The sequence below is a fragment of the Haliotis asinina genome, chromosome 10 (assembly GCF_037392515.1).
Source record: "Haliotis asinina isolate JCU_RB_2024 chromosome 10, JCU_Hal_asi_v2, whole genome shotgun sequence".
Classification (NCBI taxonomy): Eukaryota; Metazoa; Mollusca; class Gastropoda; order Lepetellida; family Haliotidae; genus Haliotis; species Haliotis asinina.
Genome location: NC_090289.1, coordinates 11,528,566 through 11,540,735, shown reverse-complemented (window position 1 = coordinate 11,540,735; position 12,170 = coordinate 11,528,566). Strand labels below are relative to the sequence as shown.

General features: G+C 37.3%; 1 protein-coding gene across 1 annotated transcript in view; it reads right to left on the bottom strand.

The window, feature by feature from the left end:
* Positions 1–6,748, bottom strand: part of LOC137298937 (homeobox protein HOX3-like) — a 118,126-nt gene extending 111,378 nt beyond the window's left edge. The window contains exon 1 of the mRNA XM_067831323.1: positions 6,567–6,748. The gene's annotated coding sequence lies outside the window, so the exon portion shown is untranslated. The remainder of the gene's footprint in view (positions 1–6,566) is intronic.
* Between the last annotated feature and the right edge of the window lie 5,422 nt (positions 6,749–12,170).

Genomic DNA, 12,170 nt, shown 5'->3' with positions numbered 1-12,170 from the left:
ATATATTCAATGTAGGTCAGCTAAGTACTGCACTGTAACAGTGAGTTTATATTTTCAACATTTAAAACAAACTTTGTATCAGACAACTCTTGAAGTAACAGGGGCTGAAAGAAATTATTAAAGTGTGGACATATTTAGAAAAAATAACATCAAAATAATCAGAAACACCGTGGCATTGAACGCCTTATTTCATTTTTTGCCGAAATATCGTAACTACCTCTTCACAAGCCATCTTTTCCATTGGTTGTAACAGTTTGGGAAATTATAAGTTTTTAATGTGTGATTAAACCATAAATATAACTCGAAATTATATGCAGTTGTGAATGACCTCCCTCACGGTGTTCTGCCTCAATAAAATTGCATGTGGAGTGCCGTGCTTTCATATTGCTGCTACGTGGAAAGGCGTAACAATTAGTTCACACAAATTCACACAATGTTTCAATCGAATCGCAAACGCCCCTCAAATCAATACCATGCGTCACAATGCATTTGACATGGGAACTCCTTTCAAAGGTTGTCAGAGTCAAAGTCGGACAACAATAGTTAAAAGTTAGCCAAGTCTCTAAAACGACTCGCGCCTAAATATAATTCTCACAGCTAACTTGTGCAAATACTGAGCAAATAAACATCAGACATTAGAAATTGGAGAAAATTCTTTTTTAATAAGCCATGGCAATAAACGTTTTCTTGCAAGTGTGCACCCGCATACATATCTTGGTTAAGCTTGACAGTGTGCACGATAATTTCTTGTTTAAATGCAATTTAGAATTTGAGAATTATTTTCTATGTTTGCCTATGGAAAATACTGGCGGAGAAGTAAACAGTTAAAAGTTACGCAGTTTCAAATAAAAAATGCTAATTTTTGTGTACTGGTCCATCAATCAGAACCACGTGACACACAAACAAATGTCCAGTGTTCTATCGCCTTGATATAGCGAAAATAGAAACGATTTTCGAAGCGTTTGTAGCAAAATAACAAAGACCGAAATTTCATTTGAGCCCAAATTTGTGTTCTATTTTAGACAAATGACCCGCACAAAGCTTAGGATCCATTTTCCGCATATACGGCTCATGAATCATTTGGCTTTTGCTGTTAAAAACACCCCCTTATACACATTCTTTGAATAAAAACAACAAGTTTCCGAGACATAATTTCAAACTTTGATTTGAAGACAGTCATTTGGTCGTTGTGGATATACCTACCCAGTACTGTACTCAACGACTGCAAGGTACTGTGCATGAATTTTCTTTTCATATGCCCTTTACTAGGAATGCACTGGTTTTGCTGTGTTACAGTAGTGCATAATCATGAACCGTTCGGTAGATATTGATTTGTTTGTTCAAGATTGCTGCCTGAATATCATGATCAACTGTTGGCGTGTCGTAGTGGGTGTTGATCATATATATCATACATACATATATATCATACATATATTACTATTCAGATTCCTTCTTTTAGCAAATAAGAACACGGATAGCAAATTGTTGATTTTCATGAATTTGCAAAGTGGTATCTACATTTTTACACTTCTCAGTGTAATATAAACAATTTGTTTCAATTAAATAACCCCGCCCTCTTAAACCGTTAAAATGGAGTTTATTACATACACGTCATGCATATTATGAGAAAGACATAGTTCATGTTCATTTAGGTACCTTCATTTACATATGTACATACATAATGAATATTCACAGTATACGTATTATTATGATGAAAATTTATCTCCAGAGTCTGTTATTTATTTATGTATTTACCAACCTGTAAAATTCATACATATATATATACTTATGTATATGGTACAGTAAATATATATAATCAGAAAATATGTATATTTACTGATTTCCTCAGTGATTATGTATATTTACTGTAACATAGGTTCATATATGTACATGATTTGTATATACCACGCATATATTCTGTAGTTTGTAGAATATTGTCATTTTATGAAACGTATGTTTTCTTTACAATGCCTGATGAATAAATTATACACATATATCTTGCTCAACACAGCACGCACACTGTCACCTATGACTTGTGCATACATTACGGATAATTATGCATTTGCTGACTTGATTTGATTGTGCTCAATCCAGTGATGTAGATATTGCCATTATTATTATTTGTACACTCAAATCGAATGATTATAATCGTCATTCACTTTCATGTAACATTCTCAGGTAAGTGATTATTTTTCATAATCTCATTCTGTTTCGTCTTCATTTTGTTGATGAGTTTTAGTTTTTTATCACGTGTTTACCCATTTTATGTGACTAATACTTAAATATTTATCCTCCATTGAAGGACGGTCTAATTCCGCCTCAATGTACATCATGTCTGAATATGACATTTAACAATATATGAATCAAATATTTAATATCTAACCCAACATCTTCACATTGTTCAGTTAACGTTTGTACGTGCAATTGCGCGCGCATTCAAAGCGCCCCAAGCTGGAGAAAGCGTTAATTGGTGGCGTCAAAAACACGCATAATTGGTTTTGCGAACCACGATTGGGGATAACAGTCGATTTTTAAAGAAAAATTAATCATTCAAACAGGAATTATTGAATATTTACTGGAGTGCGGTAATATCCCCAGGGAGACGAAATTGTGATCCGAAACAAAAATGAGAGAGCGATACGAATATTTCAGACAGAATAATCTCATATTTTGTTTTATTTAAAAAAAAGAACTGTCATCTATCATTTTTTGTCAAAGCAAACATCAGTAATAGAAAGAGCAATTATTCAAAAGTTTGCTTTTGAATAATTTGATTTTGTCACAACTATTTATTTGTACATTATTTTTCGATGAACACAGCTACTGTCCAGCTATCATGCATATTAAAAAACAACTATTACTATCTAAAACACAGGGCAGTGTGAATTTAATTTGGTTTTGTTGAAAAATAGAAATGTATCTTTGTTACGATAAACCAACATGTCCAACCACTTTCTCTAAAAATCTTAGGAATATGAACCAAAATACGCGTTTCATATAAATGATATTTGACAAAAATGTGGACCAAACAATTTTATTACATTCTTATCAATTAAATGTGAATTAAAGCATGCACATTTCGAAAAGCAGACAAGCAGCTTCTTGTCTGCTTTTTCCGATTCGTTTGTGCAATCACTAGCTTTTCTGTTTTCCTTTTTTTTCTATTTCTCGTCCAGTGAGACTGAAAATAATAATCGTGTATACTGAATAGTTGTCTAACATGCTCATGGACAAAAAATATTTTTACATAGTGTATGCTTGATACATATGTGTAAATGCGAGCGTCTATTTATCTTATAAGCATATACTTACCGATACAATTATCCTTCTAAATCTCACTACATCATCCAACTTAAGGAAAACAGAGACATCTTATTTAAAAGCAATGTGTTACTCTCACAATGAGTAATATTTCACGTTGATTAATGGTCATCTGGATAAAACATGTCCCGAGCTCGTGTGTATTTCTCATCTGACCACGGCCCATTTGAAAGAAGACGCCTTGCTACATGCATGAAGAGAAGTGAAACTGACATCGCAATTGACAACTCGTTGATGCGCCTCTTCCTTCTATAGCCGCGGTGTCTTGTGAAATGAGTGACAGTTCTCTTTATACTGACAATATTTGTTCGAACTGAGCGATTAAGGGCTTGGGTTCATTTGTATGGGGAAGCGGTTAGCGTGTTAAACGCATACTTGCTGTTCTTAAGTGTGGAAAATGATTTGAGAAATACTTCATATGTTTTTGTTTTGTCAAGGAAATATATCCAAAACTTTTGAAATTAATATTCAAATGGTGTTTATTTGTAAAATCCTTCAGAAATGTGTTTTAAATGATTACACGTAGAACTGGTTCACATTATTTATAATAAGTAGACATATTTACTTATAAGTTGACACATGAATTGGTTATTTTGCCAATTGTTTCTTGTGCCAATACGCACGCCTCGATTCGGATACACCCGTCGTACTTTAGCATAATTTTGTCAATTTAACTTTGCCAAGGGGAATCGAGAAGCCAGTGTGTTATATCGCCAACACAATTATTCATCACTATTGTGTTCATGCATCATAACAGTGCTGTAATTAAGTTAAAAACTTTGAAATGATGAAACGCGTGGCCCGTGCAAGGAACGTTATATGATACAAAATGATGCATGAAAAAAGACTAACTTTGTTGTTTGTTTTCATCTATTCTCTGCATAATATTCAGTTATATTCCATAAAAATGCATATATAGGAGAACCGTTTGCCCATATAAAATGATTTATTTTCACCGCAAACCCGCTTCTAATCTCCGGATGTGTTGCATCTTATATAAAAATTTAGAAATAGTTTTATAAATGACAGACACTAAGCCGATGCTGTAACCAAAGGGACGGAGTATTTGTGTCAAGCCCCCGGTAACTCCTGGAAACCACTGACCCGCTTAAAGGGGTTGTGACTGCGTCAGACTCGAGTCATATAACACGAAGATATACGACAGAATCTGACATTCCTGTAGTAATGTATCTTTCCCATATATATCCAGGAAGAATTCGGATTTACGGGCTTGTTTGTCTCGATGTAAAAGGTATATCTTTTGTGTCGGTGGATATGCATTTCGAAACGATGTAGAATTTGAGTACAATTAATAGCATTTTTATTGCCTTGTGAGAAAAGGATTTTTTACGTGACTTAGGATTTCGATTTCGTTTTTGTCAAAATATTAAAATGGGTCGGTTGCAATGCTGTCATATAAAAATGTGTTCAGATGGTCATGTTATCAAACGAGGAAGTTCGCAAATAAATAAATAAATAAATAAATAAATAAATAAATAGGGAGGGAGAGAGAGAGTAAGAGAGAGAGAGAGAGAGAGAGAGAGAAAAAACATCTGTCCGACCCGTATGAGCAATGTTCGAACTTATAATTGAATGAATACTTTAAACTCACACTATCACACGCACGACAAATGTTGGCAATTTAACTTAGCGGAAAATAAACTTATGGTCTCGCTTTGTCAAACATTATTGGTTTCTCGTGGTTCTTGAACATTTTCCGAAGTCACAAATACTTTTTAGAAACCGAAAGACATAAAGTCTTTCAGTGCTTGCTCAACCTGTATCCGCCAGTTGCGGGCTGTATATGTGAATGTATGCGAATGACTTTGTGGAGCTGTTTTATGAGACACAGTCACTGCTTGCATTTTGTAGGCGAAGGGTCATAAATATATGGCTTATTAAGCTTGGGAACAAATGCCAGTTCTGGATATAATACGATGTCGAATATATTAGCTATAATCAGCTAATATAACAACGTTGTAGTTCAGAATCATTTGCAGAATCGTTATGCTATCTTGAATACACGTAGATCATTTGATTGCTATAGTACCGCATTTTAGTTGGTGCCTTATAAAAAGTAACTGGTCTCTGAAAATGGGCAGGGCGAACAATCCAAGGGTGTGTGTTTCACATGAAACTGACGAATGTGCGAAGGGAATATTTTGAGTGACACGAAGATGTAGTAATCGAGATATGAATACTCAAGTTTCCTTTAAAAAACTACACATTCTGTACAAAACCGATTTCCATCTTTTTGTTTCCTTCACAGGTCATCGATACAAATGGAACCGAATTATCTTTTCTCAAGATTTAATTACAGATTAAGTGTCTTGTAGTACGTGAATGTTTGTACAAAAAGAACATTTATCGATTTGTTTTATCTTACAGAACGGCATAAATGACAGTGAAATAATATTTGTTCAAGGTTATGTGTATGTGTAGACAGATTTTTAAGCTAAAATAATGTTTACTTGGTAATGTAAAAAGATGTTTACAACAAAAAGGAACACAGACATAAGTGCTTTTAACCAAAGGAAATTACACGAACAACAATTTAAGTACAGCAGATACAGTTTACTAGATGTATTCGACATGTAACATGCCATGTTAAAAAATATCAGCTGTACATAAATGAAGAGCCTGAGTGTTGTTGAATGTTTACATACTCTCGGCCGTTGAGACACTCGAAAAGGATACAAACAGTATCAGTTGTATGACGGCTAAAAAGCTAAATTCCGAAAAAAATGCAAGTTGCATTTGGAAAGATAACCATGACAGTTAGACTGCTATTGTGATTAATAACCCAGCTTGAATTTCTGGTTCGCTGCCTGACAATCTCTGGCGCTAATCCAGTTATTCACGGCAAGCTTCGCTATTTACCTTCTCGTAATTATATCTCTCATACAAGAGAAATGGCGATGACACTTCGACACTGACATCGACTGTGCCACAACTAAGATTAGTATAACATTCTGCTCCCTAGCAAACAAAACGGACAGTAATTTGAGAAATAGCAAGAAACCAGCTCATAAAAGATGCCAGCAAGCGCAGAATATGTATGTCTTGAGCCCGTAATTAGACCTTGGGCCCAGGGGTAAGTTAAACAGGGTAGGCCACTCCGTTCCTACAGATGCCAAACTGTTTTAACAAGTTGATGGAAAAGGCCTTTCAAAGTACCCCAGGGGTGCTGCTATCCCCTGCCAAGAGGAAGAAAATAAGATAGTGATAATTCGTTTGACACTAACCTTGTCACGGTGGAAACCTGTGTATGAAAAATTGCCGAATCTTCATGAGGTACATTCCGTAGTTTTGATCTATCTTTTCGTATCCCATTCCAACTTTTGGAGAAAACCACCTCAGCCTCACTTTACCAGCTTTGAGACTGTAATGGCTGCCGGCTGGGAGGTAAGGCAAGGAAATAGCCGTTATGTGAGAATAAAAGCATTGCACATAAATCACACTAGGCTAACCGTCTTATTTTAATGGGTTTCGAATGTCCCCTTTCCTGCAATATTACAATGGCGCGGAAAGCCCTCACATTTAAATGGCTAATAGTTGATTGCGAGCGATGCGCCCCACCACATGGTGAGCTCAAAAAACGAGAATTATTTTCCACTGTAAACGAGACAGTGTGAGCAGTTTTACTTGCTCCTCCATCGTTTATCATTCTTCCATTTATTTCGGTAGCTAAATCGATCACCGCAAAAGCTTGTTTGAAAAATTGTTTTTCTGACACTTCCTTGTGACTTTTACGACCTTCCTAACTCCGAGACGACAGTTGAAAAATTTAGTGAAACATCGCCCTATTATTGTGTCATTAGTCACAAATGGCCGATCCTTCAATACCAAACGATCAACGGACACTCAAGAGATTTCAAGGAGGTACGTATAGCAGTAAATTATCATTAAAATGCCATGAAGTCATCAAAACACAACTGCCAGGGAGATTAAATACACATTAATCTAAAGCTCCAAATTGAGTTTGTTCCGTTTTGTAGACCGCCAATTCCTTTGTCGAGTTGTGGCTCTCTGGCAAAAAGTCGATGCTAATTTGTAAAATTACATTTGTAAATCGCACTTACATTGGCATGGTAAAAATGTTTTTTGTGTACATCCGCACATGTACATTTAGCTATCACATGAGACAACTGTCAGTGTCTGATATGTGATTGGAACATTTGTTTCTATTACAAGGATAGTTTTAATTGAAAGCGAGTTAAATCAAGTGTATATTTTTACTGAATGGGTGTAAACTGATTTAGCTGATTCAATGTGTGATAACGGTATTTGCCAGCATCTCCAATGTCTCATCCATTAGAACTGACAAATGATAAAGCGCTGTTTGCTGTAACGTTGCCGACACGAATGAGTTACCCCCCTTTAGTCAGACAACTATTAGAATAACCTCCCTTGACCTATAAATCATGCGCGTAGGCAAACAGTTTATTACTTAATATTTTCTTTACACTGTTTCTGTTATGAAGTTTATAGCAGCAAAATGAATATTCAGGTACTCATACAATTTGCATTTAGAGATTTAACCCTGTATGTTACAAGCTAATAATGTTAAACACCGACAATTAACAAAATGAATGTGTTTCAAAAAATGTTTTTTCGCGTCACCTTTGTGCATCAGAGCTTCAAAAATTGTCGAGAAATGCCCCAGTATCATTGTGAATAAGCTGTTCTTCATTGTTCACCTCAAGCAAAAGAACCTAAAACACATCAGCTGAAATGAAAACGATTTCCATCGAAATCCACACAACGTATCACTCGCAGAGCACAAAGGTGTGGATGTCACAGCCCCGTCAATGTCTATCTCATATTTCTTTTGTTAATCAGTCATTGAACCTGTTTTATAGAAATCAAATATTTATCCACAACGCAGTGGTTGGCGATAATGCATTAAAGGGAACAATGAAAACAGGTGTCTCTCGTGAGGCAGACGCTGTTTGATTGTTTCAGATATCCTATCGCTGTCCAAGGTTGAAGGCTAGTCGGCAACGAATAAATGACTTTATATTGATCTATATATGCACGGGAATGGTGGATTTGAATAATATATGCGCCAACGAATTGAATACTGGTTGAATCTGATACATGGCTCTGTAAGTTATTCAATTACCTGCAGTGTGCTTGCAGATTTTGCAGAGATGCGATGTCTTTGTCGAACAAGAGCGCCCGATTCCACTTGTAGCTCACCTCATTCAGGTGTACACTGTTCCCCTGTTAACTGATTGACTCTTTCGGGATTCAGCATCCAAGGCGCTACAGAGTCTGGTTAAAGATGGGCTTTATGAATCAGGAGTATATATGAGGCCCGATGATTATACTGATGTGCCGACTTTCTCGTCGAAAATGTACGGCATCTTCAGACTAATATCCCCAAACAGAACTTATTTACGGACAAAACGGTTCATAATTTTATAAGCATAAACTGCAATGAAATTGAGCCGAGAAACCGTTTTCATTCCCTGAAGCAGTTGTCATCTTGACTTGCGACATAATCTAGACTTTCATTGGCTCCCTTATATATGTTTGTTTCAGGGTCTCTATGAGAGACTATAAGGACATTTAGTATGATTACCAAAATATGTCATTGTGTGTTTTAAAAGTATTTTTGGAATGGATTTAAGTTCATCCAGTGATAATGTAGAAGTAAAACGATATACATCTCTTTGTGAAGTCTCTGGCAACAATGTTCTCGGAGAAATCTGTGTCATCACAAGGAAAAGGGGCTCTTTAATAACTTTCAGGAATAACGAATAGTCAGTGTAGAATTCTTTTGTCCTCGAGGCAGTCATGTTTTCTTTCAAGATTCAAGGACTGTAGTCATTGGTCTGACAAAGCCATAGTCCAGCTTGTGTGTTTCACCTAGGATGAGTTCCGCTCTCCATCAACATTGATCTTATGGTCTCTTGGACATGTTGTTTGTGGCGTGGTTAAATCATGCTTGCTCGCTATAAGATTGTCACGGATAATAGCTGCTGGCGTGGTAGTTATAAACAACGCATTGGTTCACTTAATGCAGTATAAAAAGGTTGGTCACCCGTTTCTGTTTTTTTTAACGGAACTTGGGTTTCAACACTCAGGATGGTACCATAACGTACCATAACGACATTAACAAACAGGGAGCTGGGTTCGGGTAGAGGTAGGGGGTTGCCTTGTGTGAGAGGAGTAATGTAGTGCTACCCCGCACTTCAACATGTATACCCTACTCTAGCACAGTATGCTTACTCGCAGTGTTTCCCACAACTCTGAAAAGCTGCAGGTCCAAAGGTCCCAGAACCGTAAATGTTATGGGCCCTGATAAGAACATGTAGGCCCTGTATTTTAACATGGAAATAATGCTCTTAACTATTGGGGTTGAATAAGCGTCTGCAGAAAGCAAAAGTTGTGGGTCCGAGTGGTTAGTCGTCTTCGGGCCAAAGGATCGACGTTAATTTGGCACGCTGCTCACTCCGAGCCGAACCGTCCTTGTTAATTCCCCTATATGTCACAACAGGATAAAAATATGCCGTCTCAATACCACTCAGTGTTTTGCTTGGAAATGCTTGTGTTTTCGAAATGCTGGTTAAATTTGAAATACATTCCGTTGTTAACAATGTGAAGTTGATCCGATATGGAAACGTAGAATGAGTTGACAGTATGGACTTGTTTGATCGTTGAGTAACGTCATACAGGGCAATATTCCAGTGGCGGTCAGTAAATAGTCTTGCCTAGACCGGATAATCTTGTGGTGGGCATAGCGAACATCGATCCGCATAGTTGGGATACGATGACTTGTGTTAATCATGTAAGCAAGCATGACTACCTGATTCCGTTTGTCACCTTTTACGACAGTCATAAGTTGCTGGAGACCAATTTTTACCTGGGTCTTCACGGGTCTGAAGGCATACATCACCACCACTGAAGATCATGTTTGTACATTATAGGGTCGTTTGTTGGTTTGCTATCTGTTGTGGCACTCGGACATATTCTCAGTGTCTGACAATTAATATCCCAGGCTGTATCAAACAGTGCATAGTGACTGTCATTACGCACATCGATATCTGCAGGGTAATCCAGTGACTGTGGCGTCCTGTAACCCCTCACAAGTATCCTCGGATGATGACCAGATCAAATTGGGATCTTCACGGGAGCCAAAGGCATAAGCGATGTTTGTGGCTTCATCAAGTGACCACTTCATTATGTTCGTCCTGATGTTTGAGTTACTGCAACAGGGATGAGACAGGGCTGTCTTTTTCTCCTCCATGTCATTAATGATATTCAGTGATATTCCACTTACTCCTCGCTGTTCAGCCAAGCATATTCCCCTCGCCATTAATTGTGTCAAATACCGTATATTCAGACTTTGACGAATCACTTTACCACACGGTCGAAACCCTACTCTTAGATATAAGACTTATAATCATGTCCAACACTAAATTATCCTCTTGTAATGGCTGAATATTAGACTAACAACTAATCTCTGAAATGAACAACTAGCAGTTTGAAATGAACATATTTTGTAGAAAACAGTTCGTGGTAAAAAAAAAAAGAAAGAAATGTAATGAAAAGGAGCCATGACACGTTCTTCATTTCCTGATGCTGTGGAAATCTAGACTTGCCACAAAATATAGACTTCCGTGGGCGTTCTTGGACGTACATATTTGCTTCAGGGCCAGTATGACCGACTAGCTGAATGGATGAAAATTATTATAAACGAGATATGGATCTAAACTCTTGGGATTCCGGATAAGAATTGGACATGACTTACTATTTGAGATGACGTCATTTGATTGTTAAAATTAACGCTGCAACATTCCAGATATATGTCTGTAAATAATCGAGAGTGGACCAAACTGTCCTGTGATCAACAGCATGAGCACCGATCTCCAGATATTGGGATACGGTGGAATGTTGCAACCAAGTCAGCAAACCTGTCCATCCGATGCCCTCTTACGACAAACATGGTTACTGAAGACCAGGTCTAGTCAGGATCTTGACGGGTGGTGATGATGTAACCGATCGTATGGATTTAGGTAATTGCGTATCATCGTATCCGGACGGAAAGATCGTTGCTCATAATGTCAGTCACTAATTATTTCCAGACTCGAACCCAGCCATGGATCATGGACACTTATGACAGCAAATATATTCTAAATTGTTCTACATTGTATTCGTCTGACTGGAGATTTCAAGCCATATAAATGTTAACCTCTCTTGGTTAAGTCATTGTTAAGTCGCTTAAAGACACATATTCACCCTCAAAATGTTGAAAAAATATACGGTTATGTCTCCATTTGCTGGAATGTGGAATTGCTGTTTCGATAACAGCATTCCTACCACTTTTACGTGTTGTTTCAAAGCGGTAAAGCTCAATTCATTCGGATATACCGTATTCTGAGGAAGCTGGTCGATGATTTTGGAACCAGCATCCTAATCCCCCATTTCTTTCCTGCATCCCAAACCAGATCAGTGGGTGCCAGACACCTTTTGGCCACAAATTATCATATATCGTCGATAATTTGTCCGTAAATTAGGGAATTAATCTGATTTGGTACGCCTGACCCAGACAAGGGAATTACAACCGATTTTCTGGTTGTTTTCTTGTAATTCTGTTATAAACGACGGCCGGGATAGGGTTGGGGTGTCTTCATCCACTGATGATGAATGGCCCACAAAACACAAAACGATGCCAATTTTACGGCTTTATTTGGGTCAAGTAGCTGCCGTGGTTTGAGTGGAAAGTGTTCTTAGCGTTGTCTGTCCGGCAGTGTCTTTGCCAGGCGAGTTTTCTAGATGACCTTTTAATATATATTGGTTCATAGAGTGTGGTTTGAGGTTAGCAGTGATGTTCTTTGTTC